We start from the raw sequence: 21,497 nt of genomic DNA on the forward strand, positions 1-21,497 counted from the left end.
TCACCGGCGTTCATCTCGTCGCGGCCAGGCCACAGAACACCTGCCAGTTTAGAGAACGGAAACTGTACCTTTGGGCTGTTGTATCAAAACAACATGCAAATACGTAGCAGCGGGTTACTGAACTGCAATACTGCGAGGCGAGATGGCGCTGGTAGCACTATCATCATCAATAAACAGACGCTTTTTTTTGCTGCAGGTTGGGGGGCCTGCGGCTGGTTCGCACTGCTTGCTTCCTCTGGAATTTTCTATTTGCGATGCTAAATCGCGCTTTGCGTCTGTAATTATCACTAGATGACCTAGCTGGCCTCGACTGGCAAAAAGAACGTCAATCAAGTAAGGTTTGCAGCGTTTATTGCGATTGTCCAAGCCGGTACAATAATGTATACGGACGGGTCCAAACAAAACAAGTCACTCATACATATCGAAAGCTTTCAACCCATGTGTAAACACTCTTGAAGGCTAACAAGCATATGCATATAACCGAACATCGAAATCGCTGAATGAACGTCGCTCTCATTGTGTTGCGGTGCTCGAGTTTAATAGCGTGGTTTCACTAAAAGGGTCCTATTCTGCCATCAGATGCGGCGCTTGCCCTGTATACTGTTGATCTTGAAGTGAATGCATCAGGTGGAATCGGGAAGGAAGCTTGAACATTGCCGATAGATAGCCCGCGAATTGAGAGCAATGTAGTTTTGTTAAATTTGTTAAACAAGCAATAGCGGATGCGTGCACTTCTGAATTTTTTTCGCTCTGCAATGCTACATTGAGTACTTCACAATTGTGCAATGTCGCGTCGTGGTGACAGGGTAGGCACTAGTTTTAATTATAAGCCGTGAGGCGGTATCAAAGGTAATATGTATTTAGGTGATGGGCCTAAAAATATTTCAGGCTTGCTACATTTCTTGTTAGAGTTAAGTTACACAGTTACTACAGCTAGATTTCTCGCCGCAGGTAATGACCGGTCTGCTGTGTATGCAGCGAACATGCATGCTAAAGGAACAAAGTTATGAGGTGTGTGCTTACAGATCGAAAATGCCCAATTCTAAGAAAATAAGGTTTAGGCATGCATTGTACATTTTTGTTGTTTGTACATCTTTGTTGGTGTTCTTACGGTACACAATCTGCTCAGCTCTGAGCACTAAATCTTTGGCACAGACACATCGATAGAACTTGAGCACTTTCTTGCAAGCATTCACTCCTCAAATCAAATGGTGGTACATGATTTGATTTGATTTTTCGTCATAACGACCATGCGTAAACTTTGGTCGTTACGACAAAAACTTCACGACGCCACCCCGGAAGCTAAAACAATGGCGTATAAAATGACTATTCTTCCAGTACTGACCTACGCAAGTCATCTATGGAAACCATACACCAAAACAAATGCACTAAAATGTGAGCGTATACAAAACAAAGCCTTGCGGTTCATTTTTAACTCCTATTCCAGAACTGAGTCTATTAGTGAGCTTAGAGAGAAAGCCGGTTTAATGACAATGAAACGAAAAATGCAACATAATCGACTGATATTCTTTAGACTACAAGGTTCACCTAAGGGAACACATCGCACTACAGCCATTTACCACATCCAGAACAAAATACTCGAAACATATCACACCACTTAGCTACAGAACAGATTTATTCAAGTATTCGTTTTTGCTTCGGAGCATCGATGACTGGAATCAATTACCTCAATACATATTCGAACATTGCTATTTACAAAGGTTCGAAAAGGCTTTGTCAGAATATTTGTAACCAAATTGCTTGTTCCTTGTTGGTTTAATGTGTTCAATGTACTATATCAATATGTTCAATATGTACTATATCACTTCAATTCTTTTTCGCTTTTTGGTGACGAGTACGAGATGTATTCGAACATGTTTCTTTTATCCGTGACCTATGCGGGATGTATTCTGATATAGTTTTTGTGTTTTTGTTTTGTTATTTCCATATATTGTGCGTCTTAAGCGTACAGTGTGAAACTTGTTTCCACATATATTCTTTGTACATGCCAGATATGTAACCCCAACTCCTGTCTTGGCCCTTGGGCTGACAGTATGAATAAATAAATAAATAAATAATGATGTGAATCTGTCCGAATACTGGATCAATAAAGGTCATATTTATTACACACTTTTTATTCTGTTTAGTTTTCAGTATATTTGTGCTTGAAAGCGGAAGTTGTTTTCTCCCTGCTACTTTTAGAGGTTAGGACTTGAAATACGTACTATCTTGCAGTGTGGCTGTGAATAGGTCAAGATCATGTATGTTTTAACTACCTGTGCGATTTCCTAGATTTTTTTTCATGACCGCAGTGCTCAGAATTTCACTTCGTAGTGGTAGACACTATAGTTCTGACAACCTTAACTTTTTGCTACCCGCGTCGCACACAAATTATGGAAAAATGACCACTGCCTTTGCGGCCATTACTTTTTGGAATAACATGCCTCTTTCTGTTAAAACGATGCCCACATTGTCATCATTCAAAAAGTCGCTTAAAAGTTTTCTGTTAAATTATTAGCTGCCTGTATATGGGCTTTTTGGGGGTTTTGCGTTTTTGGTTATGCCATTTAGATCGTTGCATTTCGATTGACAATGTCCGCCACTGAACGAGATGTTTTTTTTTCTTTTTCCCGTTCTTTCTTTTTTCTTTCCTTATTTGCCTTGCTTTTTGTTGCCTGATGTGTCACTTAGCCTATAATAATTACTTATCACTCTATATTGTATAATTAATTTCCATTCACTCGTTGCTTGTTAACTTGATCTGATTTATTGATTGTTATAATGCATCGAAGGTCCCGTTACAGTTTTTAACTTTGGGACCCTCGTCTGTATATTAATATTACTGTACTACTTTTTTGAAATGAATAATAAACTGAAACTGAACTGAAACTGAACTCAATTTAAACAAAAACAGATGTGCTCAAAGAAATCTGGAAAGTTTCTCTGCTATATAAAAACTAAACAGTACCGCATGCAATGAATACAATCTTGCTCTTCACGACAGCATTCACGTTTTTCAAAAAGCTGCGCTGCAAATGCTTATCACCTTTATGATTTATTATTTTAGGAGCCCATTGAACATATGTGCAAAGCTAAAGCAATCGAGTGCAGCCTTATGAGCTTTGCCACATCATTTTGGAAACTTGTATGAGCTAAACACAGTTAATTAAGACAACAGAGTTCTGGGTGTTGTTTGTAAACTGTCACAAGGCACAATTAAATGTCGGAAAGCCTGTTAATGTCCCTCACTGTGGGGTTGTTCATTTTGCAATTTATAAATATTGATGATTCTCATGCCAACTATGAAGTGATTGTGAGTCGTACAGTAGTGGGCAAATTTAGATCGATTCTGGCTTCCAGGGGTTCAAACAAGTTACGTTGTAGCCTCACAGGCGACAAGACTACTTGTCGAAACATTTGCTCTGACATCTCATGTTAACAGATTCTTTCATATTTCAAGCTTTCATGTTTTAAGCGTCAGTTTAGTTCACCTGCACCAATCGAAACTGGTTGACAGTTGTGCACGAGAAGTTTAGAACTTGTGAAGCACGAGTTTAGCAGTGCGGCATCACAAGTGAATGTCAAGGTGCCGACAAGGTGGAATCCTTATTTTTGTTCGCTTAATTTAATGAGCTGCAAACATCGTGGCAAAACATGCCGCATTTGTAGAGGTGGGTACAGTACCTACTTCGAATGCAATGTTGTTTGTTAAGCTGTGCGCGCGGCTGCACCAAACCAGCGCTGTCAGGGCAGAAGGTACGGGAAAGTCGTGAACTAGGTTTGGTGCTGTACCTCTCCTGTGCCTTTCGAAATGAATGGCACGATTTAGAAGATGCCATTGCTGCGCCACTGAAACGAATGGCGAGGTGCAGCACTTTGTAAAATGGATCGTGTGGTGCAGGCGAATCGAACAAACCCTTAAGTACACAAGCGTCTTAGCGTTTCACCCCCATCGAAATATGGCCACTCTGGGTGGGATCAAACAGTGTGTTGTTGAGCTCATCAGTGCCACACAATCTAACTAATAGTGTTACAGTTTCAACATTATTGAAATGTAGACCCCATGCCACGGTAGACAGCCAATGCTTGTGGCCAATCTAAAGCACCCCTCCTAGATATGCGCGGTAAAACATTCACAAATACAGCATTACATGTGTGAGGTTCGAGATGACCTGTTGTAGTGGACATTCAGATGTTTCAACGAGCTTGCAGAGTGGACATTCAATGGTAGTTATCCTGTCATTGCATGGCAGTATGGAAAAACAAGTAACATCACCAGATATTAATGTATGTATTCAATGCATAATCAATGCATAATATTTTCCAAAGTAAGCAAATAAACTTAGTTGACTAGTAAATAGCAGTATTTTATACATGTATGTAATGGTATCTCATAACACGTGCATCACTCAGGGCTGCTTCTTCACAAGGTATGTCAGTAGCAGGTTCCTTGCCCATTGTACACAGCTGCTTCTATGTCAGGTGGGGCAGGAGGCTGTGGCCATAGAAGAAGTATTTCTCATTTATGTGACACTTTCTTGGTCACACTATAGCAAAATCAGACCCAGAAATATGTGATGTTTCTCAAACGCGACTGAGGTAAACTATTACCTAGTAGGTTTTTCGCAATAATATATCGACTAGCTACGAAGACACATGTGAGGTTACAGCGATTTACTTTATTTGCCTTCTTTCATTGCAACGGCCTCGTTAGTGTTACCTGGTGATAGAATTTCAGAATTAACTATTGAGTCAGCGACTTGTTCCCACGTGAAGCCACGCCGCAAGTAACGCACGTTTTTTCGGTTACATATTAAGACGTTAAATAGTTTTAAAATTTACTATTGCAATGCGCCGCCACCGTGTGACGCCTACGAAGTCATTGGCAAAAACAAACTACATATGTTGAAATGAATCAACTAGCCCTGCAAGCAACCACCCTTTAAAAAACTGAAGTGATTTGTACTCACCGGCCCGGGCTTGCAACGGGTGTACATCCGCTGAAAGCTTCAACGGTCGCTTCGTTTCCCGGAAGTTACTTGAATTCCCTTCGCGAAAGCATTTGAACGAGTCAAAATAAATATAACAAAAAAAATGTGTCGGTCGACAGAGGCTCGAAATGTTTACAGCGAAACGAAACAGTCCGAGAAACATCCAAACGTACCGCGAGCCGTTACCTGCCGTCGCAACCGTTGGCCGCCGCAAACTTTCAAATAGAGGTGTGCGCCGAGACGGCCGGCGACGGCGTGGGGGTCGTTCAGAGGCGGCGGCGGCGGCGTTGTCGGCGCACGCCGGTTAATTTATCGGCGGCGGCACGCGGCCAATTTTCATAGGCGGCGGCGGCGCCGGCGGCGTGGAAACCGAAACTAAAAATTCAAAAGGTTCTTCTGCCAGCGGTTACTGAATTGGTTGAAATTCAGGAATTTTCATCCAAATAGCACTAATGACACTACACAGATGTGTTGACATCACGATGAATGCAAAGCGTTTTGTAAAATAGTTTTTATTTCACTTTCATAATAAAAAAAACGCGTATTTCAATCTATGTCCATGTTCTATCCTGAATGTGCAGAACTTTGCTTGTTTTTTTTTTTTTAGGATGCAGCAGTTTGTTTCTGTTGTTGGCTACGTCATACTTCATGAAACCTTCTTTCATTGAACATTGAGCAAGCACCGACGCACGTCACTCAGTTCGCTTTTTCCGAATTGGATCTCACTTTTACATTGTACGCTGCACGAAAAAAGAAGCACCTCTGCTACGAGTTTTCTCATTGCGGTGGCAGGAAACCGCTCTTTTGACTATCTGTCATGCCTTGAATGTTACTTTCCTTCAAACGAATCGAAATACCTACTTTTCACAATATGAGAATGTTCTATGTAGCGGTATAAGATGCGGAAGAAAACAAAACTGCGCATTTAGTCAACTAGACCTCACCGTTGTGTTCAATGAATGAAGTGTAGACATAAGCGTGGTGCAAAAGGGGCACTTGATTCCTTCAAGCCGCACCAGCACTTGCTACCCACTCTAGCGACAGCAACATGACCTCCTCCCTCAGCCATGATGCCAGTTGAAAGAAGGGTTTCCTTACCCCCAAGACAATAACCTGTCGATGGACTTGTGTGAAGATGAGAGCAAATGCAATATTTTCTCAGATGCACAGTTCATACTGGTCATGACCTGGACGCCCGTTGACCACGCCTGCAGAGAACATTGGCTCCCCGACCCCTTTGTGCTCGGTCAGGGGAGGGGGACACCCCTTGCATGTGGGCCCCATCAAAATTTCTCTTAAAAACGTCACAAATAAGAATGCTTGATAAGTATGTATAAGACATTCAACTTTTTAATGCTTTTTTGTAGCGTGTACACGTGCTCAATACCCATCAGGTGTGTGAGACAATTGAAATCGCAATTGCCACTCTCGACTGGTTTCGGAAAAGATTCAATAAAAGAATGCAATTACGAGTGCTGGGAACCTACGTTCGTTTGTCAATTTGATTTCTAGGCATGATTTTAATTCTTATATAAACAAAAATAAAACCTGCAAAATAATAAAACAAAATGGCTGCTATTGCAAGATGTGTGCCCCTTCGTGATTTTTCTAGACTTACGCGTCCGCAAGCCACATCTGGTGTCACAAACTTGCAAGTTTCCCCCCTCCTCCCCACGACATCTCCCAATACCCCCTCCCCAATGAAAAGGCACCAATGTAGGACTCCGTAGGCCTCCATGATTGCCTACTGGCGCGTGGCGGGCCATTTCGGTTGCTAGGACCAACAGTACCGATTTCGACATGCTTTATTGAAGGTGCTGAAGGATCAAGAAAAGGCCAATTGTTGTAAATTTCTTGAGAGTTCAATTATAGCTTCTTTGTGAATACCGTAGATTATAGAACCTCACTTTGTGTATAATGCTCCAATGAAAAAAAAAATGGTTTCACCCTGGGTCACTGCAGAGTGAGAAGCCATCACATGGGCAGGCGTCATTAAGCCTCTATATAATATTGCTAAGGTACAGCACATTTGTACAAATAATTCTAGTTAATTGAAAATTGAGTATAATCCTTGCTTGGGTTAGTATGTGTGAAATATATATTTGAAATTTAAAAATTCTCATTGTGGGTTTCTGCAGCAAAGACACATTGATTAAAACTGATGATTCCAGAGCTAGGGCAGAGGTAACATTCGTTATGTTTTTTTCGATTACGGTAATGATAATGCGTTACCTTTTTTATGTGCATATAGAACGTGGAGCCGTGAAACGTTCCCTTTTTTATTAGAGTAACGAGTAACGTATTTAGTTACTTTTTACTGTAACAGATACAACCCTAAATATATAGACTTACAGGAGTGATGTCGGTCCACACTGTCAGTTGTGGTCTATATATAGGCTGGCTGTAAACATTACATCAATATATTCCTTTCATCTAGCACGTGATAGTGAAGGTTCGCTCGACCATTGATGTTCTCGACCTTTGAGGAATACACAACAGCTTCTTAATAATATACATATCATCCAACCGAAGCGTGCACTTCGTTTCGCTAAAATTTGCAGTCAACATGAGTGCTGTCGTCATGACGTATGTTTTAGGTAGAAACTTCGCCTACTAGAAATACCCAAAGATGTCGATCCACCTAGCAACGCGTGGCTATCCGCTGACGGTTCTGTACGAAAATAGCATCCACAGTGGAGCCTGTCGCATCTGCTGAAATTTTATCGCAACATTATTATACTGCCACTTCGCTTGTATTTTTATGTCACTGTCTTGCGCAAAGACACCGCCATTGTGGTTCAGTAGCTAAGGTCACACCTGTGGCGGCTGCATTTTCGATAGAGGCGAAAATGCTGTAGGCCCATGTGTTCAGATTTGGGTGCATGTTAAAGAACCCCAGGTTGTCATGATTTCTGGAGTCCTCCACTTCGGCATCTCTCATAATCATATGGTGGTTTTGAAACGTTAAACACCTCATATTAATTAATTGCCTTGCGCAAAGCACGCTTGGCAGTCTGCCAAAATTCTAGATTATTTTAAAACCTTCTGATAAGCTTGAGACACCTACAATATGGATGATGTTCGATGCCACGGGTGTATATGGCGACGTACCTTCGCACAAACCATATTACCGACGACCAATGCTCTGATCACCGCTATCTGCGTAAAGCGTGAATTTCTAGCACTTTGTACTTTTGTAGGCACATGTTCACGAAATAAAAAGTGTCGTCTTGAGCAACCCAAGTACCATATTCTTTGCCGTCGCAACCACGTGGCGATAAGGAGGTAAGATGAGAACGGTGAAATGATTGATACAAAACAGTGAGATGGGGCGTAAGTGCACGGCCAAGTTTTATTTAAGATGCGTATACCACAAGCTATTTTCTTCTATGGAACCAATATAATGTTGATTTTTTAAATTACTGTGAAATTCAATGTCAAGAAAGGAAGAACGCGAATTTAGAAAGAGACAGTGGAGACGAAAAGTGATAGGTATCGACGTAAAGTTTGATCGGTCATTCCACGCCAAACGTCCAAGGTGTTTTGGCGGCTACCTCAGGTGTATTCAAAAAATGTCGGGATAATTGACTCCATTGAAAGCAGTCTATTGCGAAAATGTTTTGCAGAGAAAAATATTTTTGGTCACCTATATGTGACCAAAATACCGGCTATATTCTGGGCCCTATATCGAGTCCTAAGATAAAAGCACATTTACTGAGCGAGTCTATGTAGGCTTCATTTATTTTGCCGACCCATGGTTCCGAATATTTAAAACCTCCTACTATGGCATCCCTTGTTGTCGTATTGACGTTCCAGTTTGTAAAGCCGAAAACTCTATTTTTCAAATGATAAAACTGTTCATATCTCTCTCTCCCCGGAACTCATTCTAGGTCCTTTGATAAACACCAGTCATATATATTTTAAAAAATACTTGGATATCAACTATTCATAACTCTCATTTAAGGATGTGGAAATGAAATGACCGTCACTAAATGACCGATGAGGTGAAATATTAACATTAAAAAGCATAGTAAACGTGACTAAACAGCTAATTCTACGCTAAAACAATGTAACCTGTGTAGTGGGGAAGAGGGAGAGAGACAGTATCTAGTTGGAGCACCTGAAAGACGACTACGACGAAGAGCTGAGCTCGTGACAGTGACTGACGCCTCTTCAACCAGGCAGTTGGTTTTATTCAATAAACCCCCTTATAATCTGGTGGAAGTGCTTGGCAGTCTTCGAAGCTGGAACTACGAAGTCGCACCTTACCTGCAGTGCCAGTAATGCCGGAAGAACCATCCACCCAAGGTACTTCGCAAGTTCCCGCCTCTACATAACCAGGCGTGTGGCCACTGCGTCACCCACCGATCTTCAGCAGCACTGACGGCCAAGACGTTGAGGAGTGGCTGGCTACTTACCACAAGGTGAGCGCAGCGAACAAGTGGGACGATGTGGCTAAGCTGACCTATGTAAGCTTTTACTTGTCTGGCGTCGCTAGTCTCTGGTTGCGCAATCACGAAGCCGACATTGCCAGCTGGGATTCATTCAAGGCCTCCTTTTCCTAATTCTTCGACCGCCCTGCTGCGCGAAAACTCCGCGCAGAACAACGACTTCGTGAGCACGCTCAACAGCCAGGAGAGACCTTTACCAGCTACATTGAAGACGTTGTTGACTTGTGCAAGCGGGTAAACCCAGCGATGCTCGAAGCCGACAAAATCAAACAAATCCTCAAGGGCACATGCGATGACGCATTTCAAATGTTGTTAGCCAAGAACCCACAAACCATTGCCGAACTCGTCAGCCTGTGCCAGAGTTTTGACGAATTGCGCAAGCAACGCGCTCAAACACGGCGCTCTCTGGAACAACGTCATTCGATCGCAGCCTTGATTCTCGGAGACCATAACGACATGTTGGCTCGCATAAAGCAGTTCGTGCGGGAGGAGGTCGCTCGGCAGCTCTCCATTTTATCGAGCGCGCCCGAGCTAACACAAACGCATCCTTTGGCCCCAGATCATCTGGCCCCGGCCATAAGGGACGTCATACAAGATGAGGTAGCAGACGCTGCCTTTCGCTCGTTCAACACCTCTGGAGGCCGCACCCTTGACGTATGTGCAAGTCGTTGCAGCCTGAGCCCCTCGACAGCCCACTTATGCTACCTCACCGATCCCTGTTCGGCCATCACCAGTTGCGTTCAGCCGGCCGGTTGCAGCGTTTCCGAATCCATGGCGCACCGCAGACAACTGCCCGATTTGCTATTCTTGCGGTTACGCGCAGGACATGTGACTCGCTTGTGCCGCCACCGCCCTCTCGTTCAGAGCGACAACATGCAAAGATCGTCGCACGACTCTCGGCGCTTTATAACACGGCACGTCAACAAGTATCCCCTTCACCCGACCGCCCTCCCTCAGTCAGTCACGGACCTCCATCTCCCCAACGTCGCTCCCTGTCGCCTATGCGCCGTCGACCCTGCCCTTCAGACGCGGAAAACTAGATGCCGCAGTTCCGGAAGCACGAACTGCGTCGTCGTCGAAAGAATCAAGTCCTCGCATTTCTTCGACAAACCTAATCGACGTTTTTGTAAATGGTTACCGTACCCTTGCGCTCGTGGACACTGGTGCTGCCGTTTCAGTAATTGATTTAAAACTTTGCCGCCTGCTTCGGAAGGTTACCACGACGCCAAAGGGGTTGTCCCTACGTACTGCCAGTGCTCACGATATTCGGCCATCAGCTGCCTGTACCACCAAGATGTTTTGTATACCATTGAATTTCTTGTGCTACAGGCGTGTTCCCATGATGTGATCCTCGGCTGGGATTTTCTGTCTCGGAATCATGCGGTTATCGACTGTGCTCATGCTGAAGTGGCCTTCTCTGCGTTGTGTGCCTCGTCTCCGGAATTTCCGTTGAACAAGCTGTTTGTCGCTGACGACATCGACATACCACCGACTAGCGTAGCCTTTGTTCCCGTATCTTGTGCCGATGTGTCTAAGCCTGCACTGTTGTTTACGCCTTCCCAAACATTCCAAAGTCGCAAGAGCCTCGCGTTGCCGTTTGCAGTTCTAGATATTTCGGCGGGCGCTACCAATTTGTTTGTCACAAATCCCTCGCCGTCTCCCACAACCTTGCGTCGCGGAGAATATATTGGAACATTCCAAGACTTAGACGTTTCCTCCATCTTTGACCTTGACGGTGAAAGTGATTTGCAGCTTCATGCATTGACGCCATCTGCCCATTCAATTGCCCACGAAAATAATATTTTGTTTGGCCCCTCAATTGATGGCGAACTTGAAGAACCACACCGCGAAAAGCTTCTAGAGCTTCTTCACCAGTTTCGCGGCTCGTTCGATTGCCAGCAGACGTCCTTAGGCCGAACGCACACCGTTGTGCATCAGCTCCCAAGCGCCTCTGCGACAGCGTCCCTACCGTGTATCTCCTGTGGAGCGTCGTGTAATCACCGAGAAATTTAAGTGGCTGACATGCTTCAACATGGCGTCATTCGGCCGTCCAGCAGTCCCTGGTCTTCACCTGTGGTACTTGTGAGGAAAAAAGACGGTTCGATTCGCTTTTGCGTCGATTACCGCCGTTTAAACAAAGTCACCATTAAAGACGTATACCCTTTGCCGCGCATCGATGATGCCCTGGACTGCTTGCAAGGCGCTGAATTCTTCTCATCACTAGACCTATGGTCCGGTTATTGGCAGGTCTCCATGGCACCATCAGATCGTCCAAAAACTGCTTTTGTGACGCCTGATGGGCTATACGAATTTAATGTTATGCCCTTCGGCTTTTGTAATGCGCCAGCCACATTCGAAAGGATGATGGATAGCGTCTTGCGTGGGCTAAAATGGAAGACATGCCTATGCTACTTGTATGATGTCGTTGTTTTCTCCCCTGATTTCGACAGCCATCTCCAACGTCTCAGCGAAGTCTTGAGCTGCCTCACGAGCGCAGGCCTTCAACTAAACATCAAGAAGTGCCACTTTGGAGCTCGGAAGCTCACGATACTTGGTCTCGTTGTCTCAAAACAGGGCGTCCTCCCAGACCCAGAGAAGCTTCGTGCTGTCGCTGAGTTATCGAAGCCTACGACTGTGAAAGCGCTTCGCAGCTTTGTCAGACTATGCTCTTACTTTCGCCGCTTTGTGAAGAACTTTGCTTCAATAATCGCACCACTGACACAGCTGATCTCTGGCGATGGACACCTCTCTGATTGGTCGCCACCATGCGATGATGCTTTTGCAACATTACGCCATCTCCTTACTTCACCACCTATTTTATGCCACTTCGACCCTACTGCTCCAACCGAGGTGCACACGGATGCCAGTGGCATAGGACTTGGCGTCGTCCTTGCTCAACGCAAACCTGGCTTCTCGGAGTATGTAGTTGCGTATGCCAGTCGCACCCTAACCAAGGCAGAGCACAAATACTCGGTTTCCGAAAAGGAATGTTTGGCCATTGTTTGCGCATTACAAAAATTTTGTCCTTACTTATATGGACGCCCATTCGATGTAGTTACAGATCACCATTCACTCTGTTGGCTCGTTTCATTGAAGGATCCTTCGGGCCGACCTGGACGTTGGGCGCTACGTTTACAGGAATTTGATATTCTCATCATTTACCGCTCAGACCGCAAGCACAACGACGCAGGTGCTCTTTCTCGTTCGCCCCTTCCTTCAGCCGCTGCACCTGTTTCCTTCGCCGAAGCTACCATCGGCAGCATCGATATCGCTGACATGCCTTCGGAACAACGCAAGCACCCTTGGATAGCCTCGCTCATCGACATTCTCTTCTCGTCTTCAGTGACACCACGTCAGCGTCTACCTCGTGCACTACGTCGGCAAATTGCTCATTATGCAATACGTGATGCCATGTTGTACCGTCGCAACTATCAGCTGGATGGTAAGAAATGGCTTCTTGTTATACCTCGCCATTTGCGCTCCAACATGTGCGCGTACTTTCACGCAGACCCTCAAAACGCGCACGCTGGCGTTTCGAAAACATACGATCGGCTTCGTCAGCGATTTTTCTGGCGTGGAATGTACTCGTACCTTCGCAAGTACATGCGCTCCTGCACTGAGTGTCAGCGACGGAAAACAACTTGTCATGCCTCTGGCGAATTACAACCATTGCCGTGTCCAGCTCGGCTGTTTGATAGAATCGGCATCGACCTCTACGGCCTTGTACTCCTGCGGGAAATCGCTGGATTATTGTGGCCGTTGACCACCTAACCCGTTACACGGAAACCGCCGCTTTGCCAGCCGCTGCTGCTCGTGATGTCGCCTTGTTCATCTTGCGTAGCTTTGTCCTTCGCCATGGCGCGCCACGTGAGCTGCTTAGCGACCGTGGGCGTGCGTTTCTATCGCAAGTCGTCCAGGAGCTTCTCAGTGAGTGCAATATTATTCATCGCACCACTACAAGCTATCACCCACAGACAAACGGTTTGACAGAGCGCTTTAACCACACGCTCGGTGATATGCTTCCTATGTACATATCCTCCGACCATTCTAATTGGGACTTGGTGTTCCCTTTTGTGACGTATGTGTATAATACGGCCACGCAAGCAATTACTGGGTTTTTACCTTTTTTTCTACTGTACAGACGTGAGCCCTCTTCTACGCTTGACACGATACTTACTTACCGCCCAGATGCTTCGGAATACCGCCCAGCCTCCGAACTTGTTCAGTGTGCCGAAGAGTGCCGCCAATTAGCGCGTTCATTTACATCCGTCGCACAAGGTCTCCAAAAAGAACGACTCGACCAAGACAAGCCTGCTCACAGCTTCCCCGTAGGCTCATTTGTATGGCTTTCGGTTCCATTCCAGTCTCCCGGCCTTTCCTGAAAGTTTGCACCCAAGTACAATGGTCCGTACCGCATCGTTCAATGCACGTCACCGGTCAACTACGTCGTCGAACCAGTGACACCTGCCGAGGACAGACGATGGCGTGGTCGTGAGACAGTCCACATCAGCCGCTTAAAACCTTACTATGATCCCCTTGTGCTTGCTTCGCCATGAGTCGCCAGGATGGCTCCTCTTCACCACCGGGGCAAATATAGTGGTGAAGAGGGACAGAGACAGTATCTAGTCGGAGCACCTGAAAGACGACTACGACGAAGAGCTGAGCTCGTGACAGTGACTGACGCCTCTTCAACCAGGCAGTTAGTTTTATTCAATAAACCCCCTTATACCTGAACTAATGATGTCCCCGCACATCTAAAACCTCATGCAATGTCTATTGCATACCTGGAAGGTGCAGTTATTCAAGCGCTTTTTGCAGTGAAATTCGGCCATGGAGTTAATCCCGTTCATGGTGGTACTATTTTTAAATTTGACGTTTGAATATATAACGAAGCATTAGGGAATTCTTTCCAGGAAACCCGTATTGTTGTTTTTTGGCGATGTAATTGAGGATTGTATGCATTGTGCTGGCACGAAGTTTAGTGTAGGTGGTGTGTTTGTAGAGTGCACCGTTCGCTGACTGTGGTGAAATAGAAACAGCACTTTATGTTAATCCATCACATGATCTGCTCCCAGAGAGTGCGTTACTGACGCAAGGAGGAATTAAATATTTCTCGGTCTTTTAATGTTGTTTCTGTAATCCAATCTACAAACGTTTGTATTAAACGAGCATGACGGTACGAAGGGATGGAATTGGGTTCTGCTGCTTGTTGTGACATGTGCCACTCCAGGACACCTTTATTACGTTACATCGAAATCTACACTGAGCTTGATTTATGATTATGCACCTATTCAACGGAGAAGTGCTAAGCTCCAGATTCATTATTAATGTGGCTTCAAAGACGAGAAAGCAGCACGATTCGTGAGCAATCGAGCACCCGTTCTCTCTCTCTATTGCGTTGAACTGCTTGGGCCCTCGGATGCCACTTCAGTTTTTTTCTTGAATAAACGTGGCAATTGAGATAGTTGTGAGCGCTAAACAAGATGTTAAGACGAACGAGAGAGACAGGATGGGTGTTGGTGAACGTCGTGAGGAAGCATTAGTTTGCGCTAAAAATTTCCCGATAGCAATGAGCCATCTGGCTGGATTTCAAGTTTTGTTAAAATGTACGATGACACAGACCATGGGCTTTTGTCATGTCATTTGCTACCAATTAAACAGCGGCTGCGTAATTTAGGGTACCATGAAAATTCTCGCGGCCATATTTCAAGAAGGAAGGAGGCAGAAACGCACCGTTCATGCCGTACGGGATCCTTCATCACTCGCGGAAATAAATTTATTCAAGCTGAAACGTGGTCGAAGAATTCTTTTACCTCTCGGCAATCAGAGAGGCTTTTAATTCTCGAGTCTCTTTATGAGATATTGCTGCCATCCTTTTCCAACAGGCCTGCAGTTCTGTTGTACCGACACAACATAGCAACGCCCATGTTTTTGTAGATTTTTTTTTCATTTTCATTCAAACACTTTTTTCATTCATAGTCATCTTTGAAGCGCGTAAGAACTTCCTGTCGTCCTTCACCCATCATTGCGTTTTTCCAGTCCACACTGCAAAAGGCCTGATGGCAAGGTCGTTTTCCACGCTCAAGTTTCTCCTACCCAATCTTTCGCGCTCTTTGTGCTCTTCAAGGAATGCAGAAAAACTACAAATCGCAACGAGCTCTACACCATGCCTTTGGGACTGGTATGGGGCAAACATGTTGCGAGTGGTGTCGCAGTGTTCTGCCATTGTGCTCCGTTCGCTGTTCCCTGCGCTCAAGTTGGGTCGACATGCGGCGTCGTTGCAGTGCCATTGGTGTTGTGTTTCCCGTGTCTTTTCTTATACACAGTGTTCTGCGAATAAATGCCTCTGTGTAGCCGCTGGTGCCGAGGTCACGGATTACGTTTTTCCTTCCTTCCGCAGCTGTGGTGACAATCGGTGGTTGGATTATCGGTTGTTTATTTATTTTAGTTTTCTAGTTTAGCTAGTTTTCTGTATTCTTGCCCAAGAAATGTGATCTAGGACATTTTTTTTGTGTGTGTGGTAATGGCCATAGGTATGTGCGTACGTGGTTGCAGCTCCACATTTCCAAGTCCTATGACTCGGACTGCCCTGCCAATGGCCCCTATTCTCTTTCTGCTCTGGCAGCTATGGCCATCACGTTCTTCCAGACCGTCTCCTCCTTCCTACTTCTAAACTCTTTTCTCCACTTCCCCCCCCCCTCCCTTCAAGCCACTGAGCCCTGCTCTCGCAAGGAAAGATAGCGTCTTTTTCCTTTTCTTCAACCACAGATTCATCCATTCAGGGGAAGCAAGCTTGCATGCAGTAACTGGTTTGGAAGGCAGGTAAGGTTCGCGGAAACTCACCTCACCCTGAGCTACCGAGCACAAAACAAAGCTTAGCCGAGAGTCATGAGAAGCCTATAGGAGATTACACAGCAAGATCAAAAGAGAAAATACTTTGCCTAATGAAGTATTGCGAAAGCCACTGGGGCAATCATTTCCTTTACCATCATCCCCACTTCTATTCGTACATTGAAGTAATGAGAAAAGTCCAACCGAAACCTATAAAAAAACGACCTTTTGAAGCCCATCTCTCACCCCTGAGGAAGAAGCAGGACCAGCTTCGAAACATCTGGTTTTTTTTCCCTAAATATATTTTGGTTGGAGTTCTCATTCCTTCAGTTTCTATCCAAAACAGACAGGCTTATGTCAAATGTTCACCTTTCCTTTCTGTCATGCATTATATCCTCACTGCTCCGATAAACCCCCTCACACCGAGACAATTAGAGAAGCAATGACAGGTGCGCAACCGTTAAAAGCCCCTCTTCCTTCTTGGACGCTTATAGCTCTGGTGTGCGTGTGTGTGCGGGGGGGGGGGCAGAAAGAGGAGTACTGAAAGAAAAAAATGTTGCATCTTGTTTTTTTTTATTTGTTGAAGCAGGTAGCCAACGACCTAGTCATTATTTTCCTTTTGAGGAAGCAGCATACAATACAACACAATCATGCCCACCTAAAAAGACGCAAACACAGGCGCTGTATTGCAACTGATGAGTTATTGTCGAAAGACTCAGCTTATGTAGGATAACACGTACATGTGCACTAACCACAGGTCCTTCCAATGAAGACAAGTTTTTCTTGCAGTGTTTTGCAGGAAGACTTGATGAATAATGATCCATGAATGCACCTTACCTGATACGAAACTCGGGACAGGTAACAGACTTTTTAAAGAACGCGACCCTGTCAAGTCATTGTTCTCAGATTTTCTGCTGACAAAAATTTTATATTACAGCATTCCGCACAATGACCAAATTACAAGCGTGGGCGAATGTATATACCAGCATAGTACCACCAAATTTCAAAATAGCACAGATATTTACAGGAGCCAATTCATATGGTACTTATTGTATTTAGTGCTATCAGCGCGCATGTGCCTGTCGCGGAAATTGCATAAATTGCATGTAATGTTAAGTTTCTCTTTATTATTAATATTTAGAGGCAGTAGAAATAACATGTTTTTGTATGTTGAAAGCTATTATATATATATATATATATATATATATATATATATATATATATATATATATATATATATATATATATATATATATGTGTGTGTGTGTGTGTGTGTGTGTGTGTGTGTGTTGCTTGGCAATTGCAATTCTTTCACATGTGTTTTTAATGGTGCTCCTTCGAAGTTTATTGTATGAGCCGGACCAAGTTAAATATCACTCATTTTCAGTACAAGTGCGTCTGTTTTAGAAACATTCTGCGAGGCTATGAGTCCGAGCAAGTCCGCTGGAGGAATGTTTTGATCAGTCTGAGTATGAGTGGGTATATTTGAGGAAAGTATTGGTGGATCCGGCTGACAAAAACATCGGTGAGTCTGAGTCTGAGTGAGTTTAAATAGAGAGAAATTTCGTTAGTCTCAGTCCGAGCGAGTCCAAAGCAAAATATTTTTATATATGGTTTCGTTACACCGACCGTACAGACAACAGCATAGAGGCTTTCACTTGCCGTCTTCGCGCTCGCGATGATCAAGAGTTGCAATTTGGAACATCTGTGCACCGGGCCCCAGTGCATACACCGGGTTTTCTGCAGAACACCAAAGTCTAGATGGTGATGGTCTACAAGTCCTTCAATTAGCAGAAGTGGTCTTTTACAATGTGCTTTACTTTTCCAAGTGTGTCAGGCGTATAGTCTTCTATGCAGCCCCCTAGCATAGCTTTAATTGAAGGACTCATTGAAGAAGCGATCTAAACTAGTTTTCTTTTTGTACCAGCACCAAATAGCACATCGGCACTACTGCCGCGTGCTCCACATAGCACAAGTCAGTTAATAAACAAACACCATGATGAAAAATAGCAATGGGCAAAGTGCGTGGTTTGACCCAACACCCTCAAGACTGGAAGGTTTCGTTACACCGGCCGTACAGACAACAGCATAAAGGCTTTTACTTGTCATCTTCGTGTTCGCGATTGTCAAGAGTTGTATTTTGCAACATCTGTGCACCGGGCCCCAGTGCATAAACCGGGTTTTGAGCAAAAATATGTCGCTTCTTTCAATCAAAATATGCTGGAGGGAAAACTTCTGGTGATCGAATGCTTGGTAGTCTGTAGGAAATCCTGTCACTGCGTTGATATGGCTTATCGTACACCATTCTATAGAAGCAGCAGCGGGGCTTAACACTCATGAACCATGGAAAAACGCAGACAGAGAACAAGTACTCCCACGTGCGAACTTAGTTTAAAAAGTATTGGAGCGATTTCCTTTTTTTTTTTAGTATCATTTCCAGAAGTCATGCGCGGCGAATAAATATTTGTAGTACTTTAACTCAAATATATGCGAGTAACAACCGCCTCATACCTCGGCTATATAATGAAAATATACTAGAATTACAATACTAAGAAAAGAAGCTATCGCACACACTGCACGACTTTTTACAGTAAATGCACGTTAGGTACGTCATTGCGACCACTACCAATTCCCTCTCGGAGTGAAACTGTGCGTGCTTATGTGCGTGTGTCTGTAGAAGATGTTAAGATCGGCCTCCCTGGCTGGGCGCCACTTGGACGCGGGGGACGATTGCAGCTAAGCCTACCCTGATTTGTTCCGGATCAACGCTCTCGAGGTGCGCCAAAAGAGGCGACAACACGAAAGTCATACTTCGAATTCTTTAGGGCTGTTGGCTCCCCTCGTCAGAAACTCTTTGGACACGCCTGACTGACTCACGGCCTAGGAAGAGCTGTTTGAAATCGAGGCTGCTTGATTTGTTCGACGTGCCAAGAGACACGCTGAACAATTAGCCGAAAGCTTGGGATCCCTCGTCAGGTATGTTTCCCACACTCTGTGGTGCTTGCAAGTCTTCCATTCTCCAAAGCCCTAGCCTTCCTAGCGCTGCAAACCCTATTCTGCATATGCGATGCAATGTTATTGCACTGTGATGTGTTGTGCGTATTATTGCACTGTGACCTACGTTATGTTTCTCTCTCGCCGTGGGACAAACTGAACGTGCACCTTCTCTCTTTTCTTGGTTGAAAAGAAGGCAGTGTTTGACTTTCTCTCTCTTTCTCCCTCTCTCGTTTTTTTTAATCCTTATTCGCTGCTCCCTGCGCTCCCTGCTGGGCTGCCGAAATTAGGCACCTTCTTATAACCACAACCCCCCCCCCCCATTTGGCGGATGGAGATGAAGACGACAATTTGTTCGGACTGTCCTGAACTGAATTGGCATGCAGTCTGTCAGTTTACAGTGATCCGCAAGGCGGCTCTCCTGTAAGGTTTGTTTTTCAACCAAAAACTCTCGTTCACAGACTGCTTTTATTTCTCATTTTGAGCACGTGAGTACAACAAAATGTTACCTCTCCAAAGTCCAGCGAAGGCGCGCGAGCACAACAAGATCTCAAAAAAAAAAAGGAATATGGCAAAAACGAAATGAGCGAGAAAAGCAGCCTGTGAACGTGAGTTCTTGGCTGAAAAGGTAACCTTACAGAAAAGCTGCCTAGCAGATTATCACAAACTGTCCACTGTTTTCTCCTGCAGATAATTTTAGGAAGACCAGGGCGTAAAGCGTGAGCACCGAGACGCTCTGGCCCCGCCGCGGTGGTCTAGTGGCTAAAGTACTCGGCTGCTAACCCGCAGGTCGCGGGTTCGAATCCCGGCGGTGGCGGCTGCATTTCCGATGGAGGCGGAACTGTTGTAGGCCCATGTGCTCAGATTTGGGTGCACGTTAAAGAATCCCAGGTGGTCGAAATTTCCGGAGCCCTCCACTACGGCGTCTCTCATAATCAAATGGTGGTTTTGGGACGTTAAACGCCACATATCAATCAACCGAGACGCTCTGAACCATCCCTGAGAAGCTCCCATCACGCTTTCATGATGCTACCATCAACATATAGCTACCTTTAGTGTGTAAATAGTGTATATAAACGTTCCTCTTATCAGCCCCGGCTACTCTGCTCGACTTCTACCCGAGACTTGGCTAGCTCCTTCGAATACATCACAAGCAAGCAAAAGGGCACGGAGTTGTACAGGCGAATATGTGCGACATCACATCGCTTTTATTACGTGGCATATTCGTCCTCCACTGCATTCGCCCGCTCGTGTCCGCATATAACGTTCCAGTTTTATTGCGACGGCACACCGTTGATTGCAGTGACGTCATTGAATATCAATTAAACAGAGGTTGCATTATTTATTTGCAAATTACTTCAACATAATGTATGGTGAAGTAATTTATTACTTAGCCACCTGAGGAGCTTTCTAACTTGACAAACTTTTTTATCAAGGCCTTAATAAAAAGTTAAGATTCATTTGGTTAATTCTGAGCATTACCTTCGCAACAGAAGTGCATCACCACTGTCCACAACAATTATTATTCATATTTCACAGTGCTAGTAGGTCCGCTCAAGTTACGTGATGAAAACATGTTTGCTGGACAACGTCATATATGACATGTCGCTCAAGTGTCTGTCTCCGCATTATTGACGAATCCAGCCGTCTTTTGTAAACTTTTTGCTGGCAAGTTTTTTTAATTTTATTTTGTTTTTTTTTTTAACTGGTGGCCTCAGACAAGCTTATTACGCCTCTGCTCACCACTAATATAGCGTTGTTACACGCGGCGCCTGGGCCGACGGGGGAGAGCGGCGTTCTTTGTTCATCAAACAAGTCACCGAAGGGCTGCCAGCCTGCTGTCCGCCGTGTTTTGTCCATCTTAGCCGGCAAGTGAGGGGGCATTCCGACACCATTAGACGTTCGACGTGGCGACCACAGTGGTTTCTTGGTGCCACATGTGCAGTGTGGTGTCCACGCCCCAATCAAAGACGTTGACTTGAGCAAGTGTGAGCGGCACCGTCAGAAATGGTGTGTGTGTCCCGTGATTAAACAGTGCATTTTGGACCCATTCCCTGATTTAGTCAAAACGCACACTTTATAGTGAGCCACCCAGCTCATTCGCAAGAGATCTCTCGCCCTGTCTGTACAGAATGTAATAAATCCTCTGTTAAGTTTGCCATCCTACTCCTGAGTGCACATGCGTTTCCTTTTCTGTCTCTCTACACCTCTTTCTTGCCCCTATTCCTCC

At 44.8% G+C, this 21,497-nt stretch overlaps 1 long non-coding RNA gene across 2 annotated transcripts in view; it reads left to right on the forward strand.

Annotated features, from left to right (window-relative positions):
• LOC142783846 (uncharacterized) overlaps positions 1-21,497 on the forward strand; it is a 577,947-nt gene that overhangs the window by 452,425 nt on the left and 104,025 nt on the right. The window lies entirely within an intron of this gene.

This window comes from Rhipicephalus microplus, unplaced genomic scaffold (genome assembly GCF_043290135.1).
Source record: "Rhipicephalus microplus isolate Deutch F79 unplaced genomic scaffold, USDA_Rmic scaffold_12, whole genome shotgun sequence".
Lineage (NCBI taxonomy): Eukaryota > Metazoa > Arthropoda > Arachnida > Ixodida > Ixodidae > Rhipicephalus > Rhipicephalus microplus.